This window comes from Trichosurus vulpecula, chromosome 4 (assembly GCF_011100635.1).
Source record: "Trichosurus vulpecula isolate mTriVul1 chromosome 4, mTriVul1.pri, whole genome shotgun sequence".
NCBI lineage: Eukaryota > Metazoa > Chordata > Mammalia > Diprotodontia > Phalangeridae > Trichosurus > Trichosurus vulpecula.
Window position 1 is genome coordinate 36,430,227 of NC_050576.1, and position 19,520 is coordinate 36,449,746.

The 19,520-nt window shown below is 42.6% G+C and overlaps 1 protein-coding gene across 5 annotated transcripts in view; it reads left to right on the top strand.

Moving 5' to 3' along the window:
• The first annotated feature begins 4,120 nt into the window (after positions 1 to 4,120).
• The window catches only part of EVI5 (ecotropic viral integration site 5), a 204,482-nt gene continuing 189,082 nt past the window's right edge, over positions 4,121 to 19,520 (top strand). For 3 of the 5 annotated variants that reach the window (XM_036754604.1, XM_036754607.1, XM_036754605.1), the window contains exon 1: positions 4,122 to 4,309. The gene's annotated coding sequence lies outside the window, so the exon portion shown is untranslated. Of the gene's footprint in view, positions 4,310 to 19,520 lie in introns of all 5 variants that reach the window. The other 2 variants (XM_036754609.1, XM_036754608.1) reach the window with 1 other exon arrangement.

Consider the following 19,520-nt stretch of genomic DNA (forward strand, 5'->3'; position numbering starts at 1 on the left):
AGATGTTTTTGAGATATCCAGTTGGAAATATCCAACAGGCAATTGGTGACGTAAGAATGAAGCTCAGGGGAGAAGCTAAGACTGGATGTAAGTACATGTGTGTGTCATCAGTTATCAGAGATGATAATTAAAACCCATGAGAGCTGATGAGATCGCCAGAAGAGGCGTAGAGAGAGAAGTAAGTGTAAGGGACCTAGGACAGAGCCTTGTTAAACACTGACAAGGACAGGGTGTGATATGAGAAAACTGAGGAATACTTAGGGAGGCAGGACAAGACACAGGAAGGAGTAAGTGCCATGAAAGCCCAGAGAGGAAAGAATATCCAGGAGGAGAGAGGGGTCAGCAGTGGGAGGGAAGGAAGGAGGGATTGAGGGAACAAAGGAAGGTAGGAAGGAAACAAGTCCTTATTGAGCTCTTACTATGTACACCACACTGCGCTAAGAACTTAACAAATATCTCATTTGATCTTCACAATCACCCCGGGGGGCAGGTGTTATCATATCCATTTTACTCTTGAGGAAATTAAGGCAGGCAGAGATTAAGTGACTTGCCCAGGGTCACACAGCTAGTATATGTCAGGCTGAATTTGAATTCAGATCTTTCTGACTCTAGGTCTCCGCACTCTACTGTGCCACCTGGTTGCCTCTAAAAGCAGAAGGTAGGTATGGGGCAGTCAGGTGGCACAGTACCTACAGCATTGGACCTGGAGTCAGGAAGACCTGAGTTCTATTCCTACCTCAGACATTTACTAGCTGTATAATCCTAGACATCCAAGATATTTAGCCTTAGTGGGGATAATAATAGTATCTCTCTCTCAGGATTGTTGTGGGATAAAAGCACTTTATAAACCTTAAGGCACTATAAAAATGTTAGCTATTATTATTTGGAGGATGAAAAAAGACCAACAGATTTGGCAATTAAGATATTATTGCTAACTTTGGAGACAGCATTTTTAGTCAAAGGATGAGTTAAGAAGTTTGGGACTAGGCAAAGAAAAAGAATCCTAGTAGCTAGCATCTATATAGAGAACTTTAAGATTTGCAAAGCACTTTACATATGCTATCTCAGTTGATTCTTGGAAATTCTCTGGGAGGTGCTGTTTTCATTTTACAGCCAGCCGAGGGAACTGAGGCTAAGATTAAGTGACCTGCCCCTGTGACACAGCTATTGGTGCAGGCAGGATTTTCCCTGGCTCCAAATCCAGTCTGCTATCCGCTACACCTAGCTGCCTCAGTGGGGGACACTTGGGTATGTCTGAAGGTAGGAGACAGAAAGACAAGATTAGAGAGGGATGATTAATGATGGCAATCTGTAGGAGAGGAAGGGCTCTGATACATGTTTGACAGATGGCGTGGCTTTGGCAAGGTGTCGGGACACCTAACTCTTAGAGCCTGAGAGAAAGGAGACTGACCCCAGGGGGTGGATGGTGGGGATATGTCAAGGGGTTTTGAGATGAGGAGAAGGCAAGAAGATGGAACTCAGTCAAATGGCCTCTATTTTCTCAGTAAAGCGAAGACAAAAGTCATCAGTTGACAGAGAGGGAGGGAGGGGTCAGTGTGGGAAGCTCGAGGACCAAATAAAAGGCTTAAAAAAGCTTTTGTGCCTGCTTGAGATACAGAATCTATTAGAGAGAAATAAAAGGACTGCCTTGTTGCAGTGAGGGCCCAGTTGAAGTTGGATGACTTGAATTTATAATGTACCCAGTCACTGCCCAGTCTCTAGTCCTTTGTCTAGAGTAGTTTTTAGTCCATTTAATTAATCTTTTATTCATTTTAAGATGGTTGGATGTCAGTGAAATAGAGGAGGTTGGCTGTTTTTAATGGACTGCAGAATGGGCAGGCATAGATGGGTTTGGATCTGCATAGTTGGTAGGAATACCCAAATTGATGTTTTTGACTTTATGGCCCCAGCACATAACACATTCCTAGCACATTATTTTTTTTTCTTGGGTTGTGAGTTCATCAGTGAATGGACCTCCCAATGACGAAACTCCCTCTACTGAGGCACACATGGCTCTTCCGTAGTAGACATTTAATAGCTAGAATCGATGTAGTGCTTTACGAATATTACCCTATCCTTACAACGGTTAGGTGCTATTACTAATAATTAGGCGTTATTAATCCCCATTTTACAGACTGAAACAGGTTAAGTGACATATATAAGGTCACCAGCTGGTAAGTGGCTGAGAATTTGAATACAAATCTTCCCGGCTCCAAGTCCAATCTCTTTCCACTATGCCACCTGGCTGTTTCATTTAATACACAGGCTTGTAGAATTGAATTGATGAGATCACAGATCCATTAGAGTATTAAGTATTTGTCTGAATTAAATTTATTTGATTAATTAGTTTGAATTAATTAAAAAAGTCCATTCCAAGTGAGTGGGTCTCATTTTTGGACCTCCAAACGACACCTCAGTTAGACTTCCTCTCTGTGGAAGTATATTTGGAAAAGTTGTGGGCTTCATGGCTTCTTGTTTTGTAGGCACCTTGACGTTGATTAAAATCAATGTTATGAAATGCCATGAATTCACCCAAGCAGCCTAATTCCAAATACTGCAGCTGATGAAATTCCAGAGCTTTAATCTTAGCTGGGGGGGTGGGGGCGGGGATGTCTTTAAGCCTCTCCATCGTACAGTTATTAGACTTTATTGAAGCAATTGTTAGATGAGATTTCGGGGAAAATGATAGAAATCTTGCTCCCAAGGGCTCCCGTTTTCTGTGTAATTCTGTTCTGAAGACCACCTTCCATAGATTTAAATGAGAAAATAACCAGTTACCATTAGGGATAATTTCTAGGCGAACGAGTTAGGAGTTTTTTGTTCTGATAATTACAAGGAGGCTGATAAACTGCTTCTGAAGTGCATAATGCTAGGAGCCTGTGTTTATCTCTCTTCCTTTTCTCTATGCTGCCTGTTTTCCTGGGATACGGCTTTATCCAGTGGGTTGCCTTGGTCTCAAACCAAATCCATTATGAGGCTTTGCAGAATTCCCGCTTTGCTGCCAGAGAGTTTGGTCTTCTGGGTGGCTGCTTGGCTGGCCTTCAAATACTGGTGCCTCGGCTTGGAAATACTGGAGGAGCGGGGGGAGGGAAGCCCTGGCAGACTCCCCATGGGTGTAGTGTGCCTTGACTACTGATTGTCAAGGGCTTTTTACCAGGGCATGGGCCATTTACATGATAATTATTGTTTTGGAGAAGTTGCTTCCTTGATGGGAGGGCAGCCTCTGGGAGACCATGGGCCAGAGTGGGTTCCAGGGCCCTGGAGGATGAGTCAGGTCCGCCTGCACTCCAGGGGTCAAGGCAAAACTGCTAGTAATACTAGAAACAATAACCATTCTATTACCTAATAATAACGATCTAGTATTTTATTATAACACACCATAACAATGCAGAATATATTATAATACGTTATACTATTTAATAATGTACAAAACATATATGTAATCATACACACTGTATGACAATATAACAATGTGTAATGTAATTATACTATATTATATACTATACTATATTAGTAATTTACAATGAAAGGTTATACCAATGAATAATATAAAATAGGATAATTATATACAGTTTATAATAGAACATATATTAACTTTGTATAACACAATAGAGTATAATTGGAATGTTAGAATAATATGAAATCTGCACATACATATGTGTGTATATAGACATACATACATACGCATATACAGTACAGAAAGCGCTTCCGAGCTCGCGAAGCGCTTCATAACTCCGATCCCCACGGCCCCCTGGGGAGGTCTCGAGCCGGGAGGAGCGTCCCCATTTCACGGAGGAGGACGCTGAGGCAGCCGGCGGGGAAGCGTCTCGCCGGGGTGGCGCTGCCTTGGGGCGCCCACGCGAGCCGCACCCACGGGACCGGCCGCGGCGGCCCGGCGCCGGGAGGAGAGACCTCCCCGTGCCACTCCGGCCCCGAGCCCGCCGCGCGGCCCAGGCGGCCCCTGTGCCTTTAAGGCGCCGCTGCCGCGCCTGCGCGCTGAGCTTCCCTGGCGGTCTGGCCAGCCCGGAGCGGCGGCGGCCGAGGGCGTGGGGGGGGCGTGTGGCGGTGTGGGGGGGCTGCCGGGGTCGGAGTCCGCGTCGGCGCAGCAGCGACAGCCCCAGCGGGGGGCCGGCGGTCTGGGCGCGCGCGCGGAGCGACCCTCGGACGGACGGACGGAGGCCGGGAGGGGCGGCGGCGGCGGCGGCCTGGGGAGCCGGACTGAGGCGGCCACGGAGAGGCGGCGGCGGCGGGGGCTGCCGGGTGGAGGGGAAGTTGATGCGGACGCCCGAGCCCGCTCCAGCTCTCCAAGGTGAGGAGGGCAGGAGGGAGGCCCGGGGGCCGGGGGCCCGGGGCGCGGGTCGGCGTTCAGTGCCCCTCTCCGCGGCCCCGGGCCGAGCCGCCTCAGCTGGGGCGGGGGTGGGGTGGGGGGAGAGCGAGGGGTCGGTGTCCCCGGGACGCGCGCCCCTCCCCCCGGAGTTCCTGGAGAGAGCTCCGGGGCCGGGCCGGGGTCTGAGGGGCGGACGGCGATAGCGCTGCTGGGGCCTGGGCTCCGCGTCCGCGGGCTGCAGGGTCTTTAAAAGTCTCCCCTTTGGGCTGTGACCCCCACTTCTCCGGCGCCCCCCCCGCCGGACGTCTCCCCCGAGCGGCTTCGGCCCCAGAAACTTAGTGGCGGCTTTTGTTCGGGGCCGGAACAGACCCGGACTAGCCCATCCCCTCCTAGGACGGCCCGCCGGGGAGCCGGATCCTAGGGGGCTCTGCCCGAAACCACGGCAGCCAGCGTCAGGGTCGGGGGGCTTCACGAGCGCTTAGATGGCCCCCACGACCACCCTGGCAGGGAGGGGCTGCTGTCGCCTCCATTGCGCAGATGAGCAAACTGAGGCAGATGGGCCGAGCTACTCGTCCGGGGTCGCGCCGCCGGGCAGTGCCTGGATGGGAAGCCGGGAACTCCTGACTCCGCGAGGAGCGGAGTAACTACCCAGAACTTCCTGCCTCTGCCGGGATCGGTTATTGCGTTTAGCCCGACTGTGTCAGTGCACGAACCCAGCAGAAGTGTCCAGCTCCGTGCCTGGCCCCGTGCACCGGCTGCAGACAAAGCTGGGGGCCAGCCTGGGGCAGCGGGGCAGGGGCATCCGAAACCATGCACGGGCAAGGTGCCAATTAATGCACTAGAGATGTTCCGCGCTGGCATTGAGAGAGAGGGGTGGAGAGGCTGCTTGAGGACGGTGGGACTGGAGCTGAGACCCGACCTGACCAGCAGGTGGAGAGGAGGAGGGAGAACCGGCCAGAGGCGATGGCCGGAGCTGAGGTGGAGGGTCTTGCCCCAGGACCATCCCGGGAGCCCGCCGCAAGGTGTTAAGTGGTGGCGGGTGGACGTGGTCGCATCTGTGCTGCGCTGGGACGCTGAGTGCGGGATGGGCTGGAGGAGGGGCGGGTGAAGGGGTCCGACCCACCCCCAGGCTCCTGCAGCCCCCACGTGGGAGGTGCTGGGGGCCTGCCATGGTAGGGGGGAAGGGCGGTGGGCTTTATTGAGAAGCCATAGTTGTTGACAGTTCGCTGCTACTAGCTTTAGAAAACTCTTTGAGTTTGACTGCGATCTGTATACCTCTAAAATTCCCTCGTGGGAATGCAGGTATATACCTGGTGCAGAATGGTGTGAAGGGGGTTGTGGTTACAGAGGCCGCCTGTTACCGTGGAGACAGGAGGGGCAGCTCCTCTCGGTCTGCCTGGAAGGGCAGTGGGGTGTTTTTGTCTCGTTTGTTGTTGTTCGCTGCTGTCCCCATCTTTGTGACCCCATTTGGGGTTTTCTTGGCAGAGATACTGGAGGGGTTTGCCGCTTCCTTCTCCTGCGCATTTTACAGATGACGAAACAGGCCAACAAGGTAAAGTGACTTTCCCAGGGTCACACAGCTAGGTAGTGTCTGAGGCTGGATTTGAATTCAAGTCTTCTTTTCTCCAGTTTTGGCACTCTATCCACTGCCCTTTACCGCCTCTATTTTAGTCAGTTAAAGGGTAGTTAAAAATGAATTCATCTTTCTTCCCAATACAGCTTCTGCTCAGCCTATCAATCCTATCAAGGATTCTGTGATTTCCTCAAGTCACTCCTTTCACACTTGGAGCTATTCTTGATTCCTTCCTCTTTCTCATATATTCAGTCACTGAGTCCTGTCCAACCTTTCATTTTCAGTGTGTCTTGGATAATATTCTGCTGCTGCTGCTTTAGACCCTAGGTCCCCATGGGGTTTGTGGTGACTACTGTTGTCCCATATCATACAAGTAGTAAAATGGACTTTAATTCTTCCTGTTCTTATGCTTTTCCAGAATACCCAGCACAGCCTTGCAAATTCTAATTTGGATCATAGGATCATAGGCTTAGAGTTCGAAAGGACTCTAGAGGCCATCAAGTCTAACCCCCTTAATTTAACAGAGAAAGAAACTGAGGCACACAGAGAGGGGAGTGACATATATAAAATGATATTCTAGGAATATTGATCTGCAGATACAAAGTCTAAAACCAAAGAGGCTATGAAGATACTTTACTGCAAGAGTCCAGAGCTCCACAAATTTGCTTTAGTTCTATGAATTTTTGTTTCCAAGGAAAATTAAAAACCAACACATTGATGTAGAAGATAGAGTGCTGGACTTGGAGTAAGGAAAACCAAGTTAAAATCTTGTCTCAGGTACTTAGTAGCTGTGTGACCCTGGGCAAGTCACTGAACAGTAGGTACCACAGGCCCCACAATGAAACAGCAGCCCCCATGTTGACCTATGTCATGGGCTGCTATTTCCTTCGCTTCACCAAATAGTCACAAAAGTCAAACAAGCAAAAGTCTCACAACCAATATGTATAGTCCAGCAGTCCAGATTCTCATTTTGGCCACATCCATCCACTCTTCAGCAGGACATGGGAAGGGAGGCAAAGGGGATAAGCATTTATATTGTGCCTACAGTGTGCCAGGCACTATGCTAAGAGCTATTTTAACATTCTAACCAAATTGTAAGGTGGGCTGCATCATTCATCTTCAGGCCTCTGGACCTGTGGTTTAAAGTCTTTCCGAGGCTTTTTTCTCTCTAACGTCGTCATTGTGTAAACTTTCTCGTTCTTCTCATTTCATGACCTCAGTTCATAGAGGCCATCTCAGTTTCCTCTGAAGCTGGCCAGTTTGTCATTTCTTATGACTGTAATATTCCATTCCCTTCATAGAATACTTTATCCATTCTCTCCTATTGATGGTCACACCCTCAGTTTCCAATTTTTTGCCATCTCAAAAAGAGCTGCTGTAAGTATTTTTGTATATATCCTCTTTCTTTGATCTCTTTGGGGCATAGACCTTGTAATGATATCCCTGGGCCGCTAGCTTTTAGGGCATATTTCACCACAGTTGGTTTCCTTTGTAATCCTATGTGTTTTATTTTATGCATTTAAAAACATTCTTCTGAGTGGAACCCAATTGGCTTCACCAAACTGTCAAAGGGGTGGAGTCCATGATGCAAAAAAGGTTAAGAACCTCTGCTTTACATGTTGGCATCCTAGCTGTTTAACAAGAGCCTGGACAGTGCTAATGGCACAGCCAACTGTAATAGAAGTTCAGATCTCAGAACCATGTAAAAGGTTAGGTATTATTGTGCAATAGAACTTCATTGTGGGCTATAGCTCCTTACCGTATTGGTGTCCACCTTCCCAAAGGAAGGTCTGCGTGCGTAATACTGTGGTACATACTAGCTTTGGACATTTGATGGAAAAATGTGCTCATTAACTTTGCAGATGACAAAGCTGATATGTTAGATAATGGATTTGGAATAGATAACATATTCATTGACAGAATTAGTACCTCAAAAGATCAAAGCAGGTTAGAATGCTGGACAGTCTTAAAAAGATGAAATGCAATTGAGATACCCCATCCTTAGAACAAAAAAATGACTGCACACATATATGAAGTGGGGAAAATGTGGCTTAATAAGCAAACTTTTAAGTGCATCACAGGATCATAGATTTCCTTCTGAACTTATGGGGCTGCCAATTCACATTGTCACTTCCAATTCTAATATCTTTTCCCCAAAACCTCTTTCTTCTTGAAGTCTGCAGTATTTGACACTGTTGATCACCTCCTCTTGAGTACTTGTCCATTAATGTCCCCTGGGGTTATTCTGTCCTGGGACTTCTTTTCTCACTTGTATTATAATAATAATAATGATAATAATAATAATAATAGACAGCATTTTTATAACACTTTAAGTGACATGGGGTCACTTATCATGTCTCTGCAGATGATTTGCAGATCTGTATATCTAAACTGAGTCTGTCTTCTGAGCTCCACCTGCCTTTTGGGCATCTTAGATTAGATGTCCCATAGTTATCTCAAATTCAGCATGTCCAAAAACAGGACTAATTAGCTTGCCCCCTAAACATTCAACTATTCCAGACTTCTCTTTTACTTTTGAGGGTACCACTTTCCTTATAGTAATCCAGTTTTAAATTTCACTATCATCCTTAACTTCTTATTCTCATCCAGCCCACGTATCCAATCCATTGACCAAATCTTGTTTCTGCCTTCACAAAGTATCTTAAACAAGTCCCCTTCTTTCAACTAATACCACCACCACTCTAGTTCAGGCTTTCATCTGCTCTTGCCTGGACTATTTAAGAAAAAATTCAGTTTTATTTTCAGTTCTGCTAAGTCTTATTGTTATTATTATCTAAATTGTTCTCCTGGTTCTCCTCACTTCAGTTTACATTTCATAACATTATTCATTCGTTATTTCTTACAGAACAATAGTATTTTATTACATGCATATAGCATAACTTGTTCATTCCTTGATTGATGGGTTTCCCCCCAGTTTCTAATTCATTGCCATCACAAATAGAGCCGCCATAAGTATTTTCTGTATATATGGGTCCTTGTTCTCTTTAATTTCCTAATAGTGGTATCTCTAGGTCAAAGGGTAATGCCCAGTTTAATAGCTTTTTAGGCGTAGTTCCATATTGCTTTAAAGAATGATTGAATCAGTACACAGCTCCACCAACAGTATCCCCTCCAATATTTGTCATTTTCCTTTTTTGGCATCTTAGGCAACCCTGATGGTTATGAGGTAGTGCCTCAAAGTTGTTTTAATTTTCATGTCTCTAATTAGAGTGATTAGAACATTTTTCCACATGGCTATTGATAGCTTGGATTTCTTTCTCTGAAAACTGTCTATTCATATCCTTTGATCATTTATGAATTGAGGAGTAGCTCTTGTTCTTATAAATGTGATCCAATTCCCTGTGTATTAGAAATTAGACCTTTATCAGAGAAACTTGCTGTAAAGATCCCGCTCCTCCCCCCCCCCCACTCTCCCCCCCGCTCCTCCCCCGCCAATTTCTTGCTTCTCTGGTAATTTTATCTGTATTGATTTTGTTTGTACAAAAACTTTTTAGTTTTATGTAGTAAAAATTTACCATTTTTTTCCTCATGTGAACTTCTTTGACAGGTAATCTCTTCCATGTCCAGTAATTTGCTTATGCCTCTCTGTGTCTGAATCATGTACTCTTTTTGAACATATCTTGCTGTATGGCGTGGGATGTTGGCCTTTGCCTAGTTTCTGGCAGACTGCCTTCCAGTTTTCCCAGCCATTTTTGTTCAGTACCAATAGCTGGGATCTTTGGATTTATCAAACTGTTGTGTTTATTTGCTTCTCATGTACTTAGTCTGCCCCATTGATCAGCCAGCCTCTCTATTTCTTATCCAGCACCAGATTGTTTTACAGCTTATGGTGTAGTTTGAGATCTGTCACTGCTAGTCTCTCTTCCTTCTCATTGATTCTCTTGATATTCTGGAACTTTTGTTTCTCCAGATGAAATTAGTCATTGTTTTTCCTAGCTCTATAAATTAATTCTTTGGTAATTGGAGTGGTATTGACTAAATAAATAATTTTTATTCTTTTGGCCTGTTCTTCAGTCTTGTTTCAGTTGTGTCTGACTCTTTGTGACCCCATTTGGGGTTTTCTTGGCAAAGTTACTAGACTGGTTTAACATTTCTTCGTCAGCTCTTTTGACAGATGAGGAAACTGAGGCAAACGGGGTTAAGTGACTTGACCAGGGTCTGTCTGAGGTCAGATTTGAACTCAGGAAGAAGAGTATTCTTGACTTTAGGCCTGGCACTCTATCCACTGTGCAACCTAGTTGTCATGAGCAATTAATATTGCTCCAATTATTTTGATCTATTTTTACTTGTGTGAAGAGTGATTTGTAATTATGTTCATAGAGTTCTTGTCTATAGACTCCAAAGTATTTTATATCTCTTCCTGATGGACTTTGTTGGTATATACAGAAAAGCTGATAATTTGTGTGGGTTTATTTGATATCCTATAGGTGATGCAGTGGATAGAGTAGCTGACCTGAGGTCACGAAGACTCATCTTCAGGAATTCAAATCCAGCCTCAGACGCTTAACTAGCTGTGTGACCCTGGGCAAGTCACTGAACCCTGTTTGTCTTAATTTCTTCATCTGTAAAATGAGCTGGAGTAGGAAATAGCAAACCCCTCCAGTATCTTTGCCAAGAAAATCCCAAAATGGGGTCATGAAGAGTTGGATACAACTGAACAACATTTTATATCCTGTAACTTTGCTGGTGTTTTATATTCTTTTAGTCAGTTTTTTATTTGACTCTCTAGAGTTGTCTAAGTAAACCATCACATCATCTGCAAAAAGGGATAGTTTATAGCCTCACTGACTATACCTGTTCCTTCACTTTCTTTTTTCTTATTGCTTTAGCTAGCATTTTTAGTGCAGTATTGAATAATGTGACGATAATGGGCATCCTCACTTCATCTCTGATCTTATTAGAAAGGTTTCTTCTAGCTTATCCCCATTATAGATTTATATTGACCCTTAGTTTTAAATAGATACTACTTATCATTTTCAGGAAAGCTCTTCATTTTTTTCTGTGCTTTCTAAAGTGTTTTTTTTTTAACAGGAATGGATGTATTTTATCAAAAATTCCCCTGTATCTATTAAAACAATGATATGTTTTTGTTAATAAATGGTCAGTTATGCTTATAGTTTTACTGATATTGAACCAGCCCAGTGTTTCTTTCTTTTCTTTTCTTTTTTTTTTTTTTGCTGTTTGGCAGGGCAGTTGGGCTTAAGTGACTTGCCCAAGATCACACAGCTAGTACATGTGTCAAGTGTCTGAGGCTGAATTTGAACTCAGGTCCTCCTGACTCCAGGGCCGGTGCTCTACTCACTTCGCCACCTAGCTGCCCTAGCCCAGTGTTTCTGATACAAATCCAGCCTTGTTATAGCATATGATTTTTGTGATGCATTGCTGTAGTCTCCTTGCTAATATTTTACTTAAAATTTGTGATTCGATATTTACTAGGGGAGGTAGTCTTTAGTTTTTTTTTTTAAGTTTTGATTGTCCCAGGGTTAGGTATCAAGACTATATTTGTATTATAAAAGGAATTTTGTAGGACCCTTTGCCTGTTTTAAAAAATATGTTATATAGTATTGGAATTCCTTGTTCTTTAAATGTTGGATTGAATTCACTTGTAAATCTGTCTGGTCTTGGGTTTTTTCCTTCTTTGGGAGTTCATTTATGGGGTATCCTTTTTCCTGTTCTGTTAATCTGGGCAGTTTATATTTTTGTAAATATTCATCCATTTCATTTAGATAGTTATTTGGGCACATAATTAGGTAAAATAGCTTCTAATAATTGCTTTTATTTCTTAGTCATTGGTTATGATTTAACTTTTTTTTTTTATACTGAGAATTTGGTTTTCTTTTATTTTCTTAAATTAACTACCGGCTTATCTATTTTATTCTTTGTTTTTTAAACAGTTCCTAGTTTTATTTTTTAATTCATTGTTTTTTAAACTTTCACAATTATGTTACTCTCTCCTTTGAGTTCCAGGATTTCTATTTTGGTGTTTAATTGGGGGTTTAAAATTTGTTGGTTTTCTAGTCTTTTTTTTGGGTGGATGCTCTGTTCCTTGATCTGCTCTTTCTCTCCTTTATTGATGAAAGAGTTTAGAGATAGGCATTTTCCCCTAAGTGCTGTTTTTACGTATACTCAACTCTCCCTACTTCAATTCACCCTCCACTCAGCCCCCAAAGTGACCTAGGTAACAGCCTCCCAACCCTCCAATGACATGTTGTTTGGGGTGTTTGAAGCTCTTCCCAGCCTGGCCCCTGTTGTCGTACTTCCCTTACATACGCACACTGCTTTCTAGTTTCATTGGCCCGCTTGTAGTCAGCTCCTCAGACACAACATCTGCATCGGGTGTCCATCATTCCTAGTCTGCTTTTCCTCGTTACTGTCACCATGGTTTTCTTGGCTTTCTTCAAGGCTCAGCCCAAATCCTACCTTCTGCAGGAGCCTATTCTGGATCCTTCCCCGCTGCTAGTACCTTCCTTCCTTATTTCCCATTAAATCTAGTCTTTATAAAGCTTAAACATACCTAGTGACGTACATGTTGTCTCTGTTAGAATGTAAGCTCCTTGAAGATAGGGGTTTTTGCCTTATTTTGTATCCTGGTGTCTTATCCTAGTGCCTGGCATGTAGGTGCTTGACTGACTGACTACAGAAACTAGGTAGATCTTGGGCTGTAGAAGGGCCTATCTTTGGATGTGGTTTAAAAAAATGTTTTCTGTTGGAGCCCACTTATCTGGGTGTCAACGTTCACTAGCAGTATGATCTTGAACAAATCATAACCTTTGAGTCTGTTTGCTCATCTGTAGTTAGACATAATTCTTGCATGACGTCCCTTACAGGATTTTGTGAAGAAAACACTTTGTAAAACCTTAAAGCACTATATGAATGTGAACACAGTAACGTTCTTCCTGGGACTGCGATTTGGAACCGTATACGGGCAGTGCAACAAGGTCCTGCACCCAGTGCCAGCAAAGGGTCCCTCGTAAGGGGGAGGATAGATAGGATCAATGATTAGAAGGTATAGGGAGGGAGGCGGATTTTAGCCTTTTCTTTATTATTTTTTAATAGTTACACAAACATGGAATGGGCTGCTTCGTGAGATGAAGATCTTTGTTTTTGGAGGTGCCCTTGACCGGGGTGTTAGAGAAGGGATTCATGCATGCTGTAGGGAATTGATTTTTGCCTTTAAGATTCCTTCACATTCTAAGTTCTGTAATTCTAGGTTGATAAGTGTTCCTCACTTTCAGGTTTAAATCCAGTTCAGTGCAGTGGCAAGCAGTCCATGTTTAGTTGCAGGTTGTCCTTCCGGTATGTTTTTAGAATTTAGGGCTTAATGCAACCGATTTTGTGACTTTTGGTTATGTTCTTAGTTTTTTAATTGGACCATTTTCTGAGAATTTCCAAAGCATATTTTGACACCATTTTTTACATTGCTTGTAGCTTCTATAAAATAATTTAACAGATTTTAAAAAAGTTTTGTCTCTATCCCAACAACCAGCACAGTGCCTTCCATATAGTGGGCACTTAATAAATGCTTGTTGGGTTGAATAGATTGGGAGGGGCGTAACAATACTGGATCCATTAAGCAATCTTGTCTTTTTTCCCCGCTGATTGAGAAAAGAACTAAATGTGTCTCGGGACAGATTTCCTTGTTCTTTGTATCAGCACTTGCTGCTCGGGAAGCCCCTTTATTCTGGGGTGGCTGAATCTGGCACCTTAGCTTTTGCCCGTAGGGTTATTAGAATGTTGTTGATGCCGCAAGAGAGGAAGGAACGATAGGTCTAAGAAACAATTTTATGAGAAGGTTATTTTTTTTTTGTTTGTTTTTGCTTTTTTTGGGGGGGGGGGCAGGGCAATTGGGGTTAAGTGACTTGCCCAAGGTCACACAGCTAGTACATGTGTCAAGTGTCTGAGGCCGGATTTGAACTCAGGTCCTCCTGACTTCAGGGCCGGTGCTCTACTGACTGCGCCACCTAGCTGCCCCCAAGAAGGTTATTTTTAATTGGAATGGAGGAGAAAGGTGAGAAAAGAGTGACCTCAGATATTTTAGAAATTAGAATCACGTAGAGATTAGGAAGATTTGTCTGATAGGAGAAGGGAAAGATGTGTATATGAAAATGGGAAGAGCTAACATTTGTGTTAGGGCGTGAGGGTAAAAACTGTTTTAAAAATCCTTTTAATGTATACCTTGCTACCCGTACAATTTGTGAGTTTGGTTAATGATTTTTGGAAGGAAAAAAGGGAAAACTTAGTTAATGATTTTTTAAAAGGTTCTTTTTTTTTTAAATAAATGAACCAGTATCTTGAATTTGGTCTTATGGATTGTTTATAGGTACTGTCAGATTCAATTGAAAAACAAGATCAGAAGATAGTCTTTAGGTTCTTTTGAATGAAGTAGGTCTATTGGCTTGTAAAAGTAGTCAGACAGAATTCTTTTTAAATTTGCTTTTAGATTTACTGAATAAATTGTTTAAGAATTAGAAAATGAGTTTTGAGGATTTTTGAGGATTGTTTATTCCATAAATGAATAAAGTATATGTAGAGGCAGTATTGTGCATTTGTTCTAGGTTTGGATCTAGTGAGGCTAGGGTTCAAATTCTGCCTCTGACATTTACTGTGTGATTGAGCAAGTTTATTGGACCTCAGTGCCTAAAGTGATTCCCTGGGACTTGTTAAATTGTACGTGGCTTACATGTCTGCAGCCTTGCCCAGGGAGAGCATGAATTGGGAGTGATGCTCAAATACTTGAATGGCCCTGTGCCCTCCTGGATGTGGGTCTGTGCCCTCCTATGGGGTATGAGGCTTCTTCCAGCCCTGCCTCTTACTCTGTGGTACTGCTGTCTATGTCCACCCAGTGGAGTACACCATGAGAAGGCCAGAAGCGCCCCCCCCCCCCCCCGCACCCCCTTCCCGCTCACATGCATGGCCAGCCCATCTCTTTTGTTCATGTATTTCTTTGACATCCCTGACACCAATTTCTTTTGGGTCACTCTTTGTTTGAAATGTGTTGTATCCTAGTCATATACAACTGAAGCCTCTCCATTGCTATTTGGAAGATCCTCACTTTTAATTTTTCTCTTTTTAAAAATTAACTTATTTTTAATTTTCAACATTTGCTTTTGTAAGAGTTTGCATCCTGAATCCCTCCCCTCCCACTTCCCCCTCTCCAAGAGGATGTGCAATCTGATATAGGCTATATGTGTATGATCATATTAAACATATTTCCACATGAGTCATAAAACAAAACAAAAGGAAAAGGCTGTGAGAGAAAAAAAAAACCAACAAAAGAAAGAGAAAATAGTGTGTTTTGATCTGATTCAGACTCCATATTTCTTTTTCTGGATGTGAATAGCATTTTCTGTCCTGAGTCTTTAGGAATTGGATCCTTGCATTGCTGAGAAGACCTGAGTCTATCAAAGTTGTTCATCTCACAGTGTTGCTGTTACTGTGTACAGTGTTTTCCTGGTTCTGCTCACTTCATCAGTTCATGCAAGTCTTTCCAGGTTTTTCTGAAATCCAGCTGCTTACCATTTCTTATGAAACAATGGTATTCCATTACATTAATATACCATAACTTGTTCAGCCATTCTCCAATTGATAAGCATCCCCTCAATTTCCAGTTCTTTGCTACCCCAAAAAGAGCTGCTATAAATATCAGTTTTAATTTTTCTAAGATTTTGGAATTCTGTGTTGCAGCCATGTAGCACCTCAAGAATAAGTACAAGGATTGGACCTGCAATCTCATAGTCTGGGGGACTCTCACATGAGGAAGTTCCCTCTTAAAATCCAAGCTTGCCATCTTCTCTGCCCAGAGTCCCACAGCCAGAATTTAAGCTCGAGTTGTTGCAACTTTGAGGCTGGCCCTGGATGCTAGAAGAGTGTTAGTATTAAAGAGAGAGGTCTTTTTTTAAAGGAAGAAACTTGGATTTGTTAACAGAATTTAGTAATTTCTCCAAGATTGTCCAAACTGGTCTCTCTCTGAAGTATCTTTCAGCTCTAGATCTATTGTGACAAGTTATTCAAGCCTTCTTAGTTACTAAATTTGGAGGTTAAGGTGATAAAATCACTTGCTTCTGTATCTATCTTGAGCAGCATGTAGGAATGCCAGCCACTGTAAAAGAAATGTAAAGTTTGCTTCCAGAAAACCCTTAGTTAAGACACCCTTGCATACCAGTTTTTTGTTCCTGCTGTGAGCTCATATACCCTTCCTGACTTTTAATAATGTTTTGGCACTTAGAAAAGGGAGAATTGAAAGTATGATTGTGGGAGGAAAGAGGAGTGGACACCAGAGCAGGAAATTATGTAAGCATAAAGAGAGCTCTAGTGTAAAGTCCTCAGTCAGCTTAATTTGCTTACTGCTTTGGTATTGGTGTGTGGATTGAATAGTAAAAACCAGTCATTGAAGTGCTTCACTCAGTGTCTTGTGGACTCTTAATTGGCTTTGTTTTATTAGGTACACGTAGAACTCATGTAACAAGCGCTGAGTAACAGATGTTGAAAAGCAAAATACTTTGACTAAAGCGTAACTGACTGACTCATGGAAGAACCTGTGACTAGCTCTGAAGAGCCATTGCCAGACAAACCAAGAAGAAATACCTAGAAACATGAAGGGACAGCTTTTTCTGCTTACCTGTCCACGTGTTGTTGGTATTTGCCCACTTTGAGTTTTAAGGCAATTCCTAACAAATACTTCTCTTCAGACTTATCAAATCTTTTTGGACACTTTAATCCATAATTCCTTAATTTTCTGGGTACCACTAGAAATGTTTCTTTGACTTGCCCATAAGATTACTGCTTTGATGTATAATTTTAGGCTTATTCATATGTAGTCATAGCATTAATTTTTATTTCTGGTAGATGAGAAATCAAGACTTTTGAGGAGAAAAAAAATCTAGTTTATCTTAGTGACTTCTTGAAATAATTTATAATAATTATCTTTAAGAAAAATCATTTAGTTCATTAAAAAATTTTGGGGGGTGCTAGATATGTACGAAGAATTACCTTAAAATTTTTTTTCTTTATATGGTCTTAAAATATTTATTTATTTTGAATTGATGTTTTCATCAATGTGAGTAGTCCACGAAGATTATAATCCTTTCAGACCTTCTAGAATAGGGATTTTTAACCTGGGGATCTTCAAACTTATTTTTTTAAAAAGTATTTTGATAATTGCATTTCTGTATAATTGCTTTTCTTTGTAATTCTATGTATTTTATTTTATTCCACCAATGATGCACTAGTGTCCCAATTTTCCAACATCTCTTCTCCAGTAGAATCTTAAACTCATTATGTCTAAAACAGAAGTCCTTATCTTTCCCCTAACTTCTCCCTCAGCCCCCTACTTTCCCTATTACTGTAGAGGGCAAAACTATCCCACCAGTCCCTCTGGCTTGCAGTTTAAGAGTCATCTTAGTTCCTCACTATTCCTCCCTCCCCCCAATATCCGAGCTATTATCAAGGCCTGCCAATTTTACCTTTGCAACATTTCCTGAATACACCTCCTTCTCTCTTCTGACACTGCCACCACTGCGGTGCAGGGCTTTATCATGTCATGTCTGGATAGTCATACTTCATGCCTGAAGTCTCTCCCCACTCCAATCCGTCCTCCATTCAGTTACCAGTTATCTTCTAAAGTGCCAACCCATATCACCCCTATTCACCATACTATATATGGCACCCTCTGTTCGGCATTCAAGGCCCTTTATAACTTAGCCCTGTCCTATCTTTCCAGTCTGTTTACACCTTTTTCCCCAACCTGTCCTCTTCACCTCAGTGACTCTGTCTGTTGGGCTGTTCTACAAACAGGATCCTCTGTCTCTCAGCTCTAGACATTTTTCTCAGGCTGTCCCACATGCCTGGAATGCTCTCTTTTCTGCTCCAACTATTGACCTCCCTAACTTCTTTTAGGTTCCATCTAAAATCTCCAACCACTCTTAATTCTGGCATCTTTCCTCCATTATTTCCTATTTATAGTTTGCTTTGTATTTTGCCTCCGTGTTGTCTCCCCCATTAGATTTTGAGCCCTCAAGGAAAGCAGGGACTGTCTTTTGCCTCTTTTTGTAGCCTTAGAGCTTGGCACAGTGCCTGGCACAGTAGGTACTTAATAATGTTTATTGATTTATTGGTCTAGGACAAAATACAAAATATTCAGTTTGTCATTGAAACCCTTCAGAGTCTGGCTCCCAGTTACCTTCGTAGCCTGTAAATAAACTCTAGAATTGAAAAAAAGGAAAAAGAAATATTTATAAGAAATGCCAGTAACTTGGAGAAATTGGTAGAAAGTACGAAGAAATGGCATCAGTGGGAGAAAAATCTGGAAAGGAACATTTGGCAAACATGGCAGAATGTGCATCAGAATAAGGATCAAAGGACTGTGTAAAGAAAGATTTCAGGATGTTAGAAGCAAAGATGACAGAACCTGAAAGACCTCAGATTATTTGGGTCATAAGATTCCCTGAAAAATGCAGAGGAAGAAAGAATCTAAATGTCATTTTTAAGGTGGAATTCCTTGTTTCCCTCATGCACCATCTGTTCCAGTAACACACACACCTGCTCATTACTGGGTGTTCCCTCTTCTTTCCCCATGTTGTAGTTTAGTCGTGTTCTGGAGTTCTTTTCTCTTTGTGACCCCATTTGGGATTTTCTTGGCAAATATACTGCAGTGATTTGCCATTTCCTTCTCCAGTGGATTAAGACAGAGGTTAAGTGACTTGCCCGGAGTCACACAGCTAGTGAATATCTGAGGCTGGATTTTAACTCAGTTCTTCCTGACTCCAGGCCTAGTGTTTGATCCACTGAGCCACCAGCTGCCTCCCTCCTTTTCCCATTTCCTCCGGTAACGGTGCACTCTGAGAGCACCCTCTAGACCTTTTCCAGTCCTCCTCCTTGTTTTCTGTCTTTTTAAAAATTATTTTGTATTTGCTTTTATGTTGTATTCATGTGTATATATATGCCAGATCCCTCTGGTAGATTGTAAGCTTCCTGAAAGGGAGGAATATTTCATTTTCATATTCCCAGTGCATTGCCCATGCTGGCATCCAGTAAGTGTTTGACAGGCCTTGTCAGTTAAATTCACCAGAGCTTATTCTGTACTGGCACAGTATTTGAAAATCCATTGTCATCTCCACGACAAAGAAGAGGAATAATTGCAAATAAAAACGACTCTCCTGGAATGATTGATAGGAGAGGGCATGTGAGGAAACTCTTTGTGAATATTCAAGAAAACAAGTAACGGGGGAAGAAGACCTTGGGAATATGTGCTTGTGCTTCTCAAGCTGATCTTGGCATCCAGATTATGGGAGAAAGATGGTGGAGTCAGAAGATCTGGGCCCAGGTTCTTGCTTTCCTTCTTCTTCATTCCCTGTGTGACTTGGGAGGAATTATTGAAGCTTTCCTTGTCTGTAAGATGGGGGTGTGTGTGTGTGTGTGTGTGTGTGTGTGTGTGGATATGATGCCTGAAGGCCCTCCTAAATTCTATAATCCTTTGAATCCATTTGTGCCCATTTTAGGGATTGTTGTTTAAAAACAACATCCAAAAATGTTCTTGGGGAAATTGGAGATCATTTAGTTAAATCTCCTACTTAATGAGGAATCTGAGGCCCAGGAAATTTT